Genomic DNA, 6,019 nt, shown 5'->3' on the forward strand with positions numbered 1-6,019 from the left:
GAGGCGGACCGCTTTCCCCTGCGCACCTACTTCCGGCAATACAATCTTGTGGTTGATGGGTTGCTATTTGTCCCAGATGAGTGGGAGGGAGGGAGGGTTTGATTGATTGGTCCCCAGCTCTCTGAATGCAGCTATTGTTCACACAGAGTGCCCTGGCTTTACCTCAACTCTCTGTTAATCAATGCATTCTTTTCTTTCTATTTAAAAAAAATACAATTGTTGTACAGGAACGCTGCATCATAAAAAAAAATATACACAAGAGTGACCATAATATGGTAGAATTCTTTATTAAGATGGAGAGTAACAGAGTTAATTCAGAGACTAGGGTCCTGAACTTAACAAAAGGTAACTTCGATAAAGGCTCTGTGCCTCAGTGTAAGGAGTATTCGGAATAATGTGGACGAATTAACTGCGCGGATAGCAGTTAACGGATACGATGTAATTGGCATCACAGAGACATGGCTCCAGGGTGACCGAGGCTGGGAACTCAACATCCTGGGGTATTCAACATTCAGGAAGGATAGACAGAAAGGAAAAGGAGGTGGGGTGGGGTTAAAGAGGAAATTAACGCAATAGTAAGGAAGGACATTAGCTTGGAGGATGTGGAATCGATATGGGTGGAGCGACGGAATACCAAAGGGCAGAAAACGCTAGTGGGAGTTGTGTACAAGCCACCAAACAGTAGTAGTGAGGTTGGGGGCAGCATCAAACAAGAAATTAGAGATGCGTGCAATAAAGGTACAGCAGTTATCATGGGCGACTTTAATCTACATATAGATTGGGCTAACCAAACTGGTGGCAATGCGGTGGAGGAGGATTTCCTGGAGTGTATTAGGGATGGTTTTCTAGACCAATATGTCGAGGAACCAACTAGGGAGCTGGCCATCCTAGACTGAGTGATGTGTAACGAGACAGGACTAATTAGCAATCTTGTTGTGCGAGGCCCTTTGGGGAAGAGTGACCATAATATGGTAGAATTCTTTATTAAGATGGAGAGTGACACAGTTAATTCAGAGACTAGGGTCCTGAACTTAAGGAAAGGTAACTCCAATGGTATGAGTCGTGAATTGGCTAGAATATACTGGCGAGTGATCCTTAAAGGGTTGACGGTGGATAGGCAATGGCAAACATTTAAAGATCACATGGATGAACTTCAACAATTGTACATCCCTGTCTGCAGTAAAAATAAAACGGGGAAGGTGGCTCAACCGTGGCTAACAAGGGAAATTAAGGATAGTGTTAAATGCAAGGAAGAGGTATATAAATTGGCCAGAAAAAGCAGAAAACCTGAGGACTGGGAGAATTTTGTAATACAGCAGAGGAGGACAAAGGGTTTAATTAGGAGGGGAAAAATAGAGTATGAGAGGAAGCTTGCTGGGAACATAAGAACTGACTTCACATCTATAGAAACTTTTGCAGAGAAAAAGATTAGTGAAAATAAACGTAGGTCCCTTGCAGTCAGATTCAAGTGAATTTATAATGGGAAACAAAGAAATGGCATACCAATTGAGCAAATACTTTGGCTCTGTCTTCACGAAGGAAGACAAATAACCTTCTGGAAATACTAGGGGACCGAGGGTTTAGTGAGAAGGAGGAACTGAAGGAAATCCTTATTAGGTGAGAAATTGTGTTAGGGAAATTGATGGGATTGAAGGCCGATAAATCCCCGGGGCCTGATAGCCTGCATCCCAGAGTACTTAAGGAAGTAGCCCTAGAAATAGTGGATGCATTGGTGATCATTTTCCTACAGTCTATCGACTCTCGATCGGTTCCTATGGATTGGAGGGTAGCTAATGTAACCCCACTTTTTAAGAAAGGAGGGAAGAGAGAAAACGGGTAATTATAGACCGGTTAGCCTGACATCAGTAGTGGAGAAAATGTTGGAATGAATTATTAGAGATGAAATAGCAGCGCATTTGGAAAGCAGTGACAGGATCGGTCCAAGTCAGCATGGATTTATGAAAGGGAAATCCTCCTTGACAAATCTTCCAGAATTTTTTGAGGATGTAACTAGTAGAGTGGACAAGGGAGAACAAGTGGATGTTGTGTATTTGGACTTTCAAAAGGCTTTTGACAAGGTCCCACACAAGAGATTGATGTGCAAAATTAAAGCACATGGTATTGAGGGTAATGTACTGACGTGGATAGAGAACTGGTTTGCAGACAGGAAGTAGAGAGTCGGGATAAACTGGTCCTTTTCAGAATGGCAGGCAGTGACTAGTGGAGTGCCGCAGGGCTCAGTGCTGGACCCCAGCTATTTACAATATACATTAATGATTTAGATGAGGGAATTGAGCGTAATATCTCCAAGTTTGCAGATGACACTAAGCTGGGTGGCGGTGTGAGCTGTGAGGAGGACGCTAAAAGGCTGCAGGGTGACTTGGACAGGTTAGGTGAGTGGGCAAACGTGTGGCAGATGCAGTATAATGTGGATAAATGTGAGGTTATCCACTTTTGGTGGCAAAAACGCGAAGGCAGAATATTATCTGAATGGTGGCAGATTAGGAAAAGGGGAGGTGCAACGAGACCTGGGTGTCATGGTTCATCAGTCATTGAAGGTTGGCATGCAGGTACAGCAGGCAGTGAAGGCGGCAAATGGTATGTTGGCCTTCATAGCGAGAGGATTTGAGTATAGGAGCAGGGAGGTCTTACTGCAGTTGTACAGGGCCTTGGTGAGGCCTCACATGGAATATTGTGTATAGTTTTGGTCTCCTAATCTGAGGAAGGGCATTCTTGCTATTGAGGGAGTGCAGCGAAAGTTCACCAGACTGATTCCTGGGATTGTAGGACTGACATATGAGAAGAGACTGGATCAACTGGGCCTGTATTCACTGGAGTTTAGAAGGATGAGAGGGGATCCCATAGAAACATAAAATTCTGCATAGATACTGAAAGAATGTTTCCGATGTTGGGGAAGTCCAGAACCAGGGGACACAGTCCAAGGATAAGGGGTAAGCCATTTAGGACCGAGATGAGGAGAAACCTCTTCACTCAGAGAGTGGTGAACCTGTGGAATTTCCTGCCACAGAAAGTTGTTGATGCCAGTTCATTGGATATATTCAAGAGGGAGTTAGATATGGCCCTTACGGCTAAAGGGATCAAGGGGTATGGAGAGAAAGCGGGAAAGGGGTACTGAGGTGAATGATCAGCCATGATCTTATTGAATGGTGGTGCAGGCTCGAAGAGCCAAATGGCCGACTCCTGCACCTATTTTCTATGTTTCTATGTAATGACTGGGAACGTTTGGCCTGGAGTTCGTTCTCTGTGCCTTTATCGGATGTGGCCAACATTCCCTTGGTTAGCTCCCAACAGCCGGGTTGTACAGCTCTTTCTTTTATAACTGGCAGTTTCTTACAGCCCTCCACCTTTTGTAAATCTCAAATCATCCAAAACTCTGCAGCCAGTTTCCTATTCTGCCCCCCACCCCCCCCCCCCAACATCCTGGTGATTAAATCCCTTCGTAGCCTCGCCCCCTCAAATCACTCTCTGTAACCCCCTCCAGCCCTTCACCCCCCCCCCCCCCCAAACTCTGTCCCTCTGACCTGAGCTCTCTCTGCTTTCCCATCTCGTTCCGCCTCTCCATCGGCGGCCGTGCCTTCACCCATTTAGCCCCTTATTCTGGAATTCCCTCCTAAATCATCCCCACTCTCTACATGTCTCTCCATCTTTAAGACGCTCCTTAAAACCTAGCGCTTTGACCAAGCTTTTGGTCACCTATCCTAATTTCTCGCTCACTGGCGCTATCCATGTTTGTCTGATAATGCTCCTGTGAAACACCTTGGCACTGTTTGCTGTATCATTGCACGCTGTTGCCATTGCTGTTGTCTGCTGGGGAATGACGTGCAGCCAGTGTGCTGAATGTAAGGTCGATAGGAAACAGATCGCCTCCCTGCTGCTGGGCTGAAACACCGGGAAATGCAGCGCAAAACCAAGTGGACCGAGAGCTGCAAATCCAATTAAAAAAATATATTGTTTCTAAAAGTGTTTGTGTGCGTGTGTGTATCTGTGCACGTGTGTGTGTGAGAGAGTGTGTATCTGAGTGTGTGTGTGTGTGTGAGAGTGTGTGTATCTGAGTGTGTGTGTGTGTGTGTGTGAGAGTGTGTGTATCTGAGTGTGTGTGTGTGTATCTGAGTGTGTGTGAGAGAGTGTGTATCTGAGTGTGTGTGTGTGTATCTGAGTGTGTGTGTGTGTATCTGAGTGTGTGTGTGTGTGTATCTGTGTGTGTGAGTGTAACTGTGAGGATCGATGTGTGAGAGTGAGGGAATCTGTGCGGATACTTGGTGAGGACAAGGTTAAGTTTAGGCTGTGACGCCCCCCATGGTCGATCACGCTGATCATGAATAATTAGGGGAGTAGTGCGTATGCAATAACTCAATAGGCTTAGTACCGTGAACTCAATCAGGTGCGACCTGACTCTACTTTATTAGCTCACAAAGTGAGGATTAAACATGGAGGCTTTCTTTATATACAAGGGCTGCACATGTGTGTCTGTGGCCCAATGACCTTGGACGGTCACTCCCCCTGGTGGCAGCATACATACATTACAGGGAGGTACCAGAGGGATGTTGGAGCCTGCTCAGCTCCACCCCACGCAAATATTGGTGCCGTCGGGAGAGGGGATGAAGAAGGGGAGTCAACTGAAAAGAGCAAGTTATGTCAAAAGAAGCAAGAATCAAAAGGAGGGATGAGATGAGAGCCAAGGGCTCACCACCGTCCCTCGACAGCCACTACATGCAAAACAAGAATCTAAATGGGGTGGAGGAGCAAAGGGATCTCGGATACAAATATGTAAATCACTAAAAGTTGCGACACAGGTCAGCAAGGCCGTAAAAAAGCAAACCAAGAACTAGGATTTATTTCCAGAGGGATAAAATCGAAAAGCAGAGAAGTTATGTTAAACCTGTATCGAACCTCGGTTAGACCGCACGTGGAGCACTGTGTACAGTTCTGGTCGCCATATTATAAAAAGGATATGGAGGCACTGGAGAGGGTGCAGAGGAGGTTTACAAGGATGATACCAGAAATGCGAGGGTATACATATCAGGAAAGGATGAACAGGCTGGGTCTCTTTTTTCTTGCAAAAAGGCGGCTGAGGGGTGACCTGATAGAGGTTCTTTAAAATGATGAAAGGTTTTGATCGAGTGGATAGAGAGAGAGAATGTTTCCACTTGTGGGGAAGAGTATAACTAGAGGCCATCAATATAAAAGATAGTCACCAGTAAATCCAATGGGGAATTCAGGAGAAACTTCTTTACCCAGAGAGCGGTGAGAATGTGGAACTCGCTGCCACAGGGAGGGGTCGAGGTGAATAGTATCGATGCATTTAAGGGGAGGCTGGATAAACACATGGGGGAGAAGGGAATAGAGGGTTATGCCGATAGAGTTAGATGAGGAAAGACGGGAGGAGGCTCGAGTGGAGCATAAACGCTGGCATGGACTGGTTGGGCCGAATGGCCTGTTTCTGTGCCGTATATCCGATGTTAGCAGTTGCTGTGTCAAACTGCACAGCTGAGGGAAACTGGGAATGAAGGCTGGCGAAGGACAATAACACAAGCCACTGGGCGAGAAACCCTCTTAAGGATTAGGTCTTCTTACTCATAAGTTTCTCAAAGAGCAGGGTTCAAAAGCATTTATTGGCAATCATAGGAATTAAGCATACAACATCGATTATTAACAATAATTACACATCTAATTCTTAGTTTTTTTTTACTAGTTCCTGGGATGTGGGCGTCGCTGGCAAGGCCGACATTTATTGCCCATCCCTAATTGCCCCTTGAGAACCTTCTTGAACCGCTGCAGTCCGTGTGGTGAAGGTGCTCCCACAGTGCTGTTAGGGAGGGAGTTCCAGGATTGTGACCCAGCGACGATGAAGGAACGGCCGATATATTTCCAAGTCGGGATGGTGTGTGACTGGGAGGGGAACGTGGAGGTGGTGGTGTTCCCATGCGCCTGCTGCCCTTGTCCTTCTAGATGGTAGAGGTCGCGGGTTTGGGAGGTGCTGCCGAAGAAGCCTTGGCGA

Source organism: Pristiophorus japonicus, chromosome 18 (genome assembly GCF_044704955.1).
Source record: "Pristiophorus japonicus isolate sPriJap1 chromosome 18, sPriJap1.hap1, whole genome shotgun sequence".
Taxonomy (NCBI): domain Eukaryota; kingdom Metazoa; phylum Chordata; class Chondrichthyes; family Pristiophoridae; genus Pristiophorus; species Pristiophorus japonicus.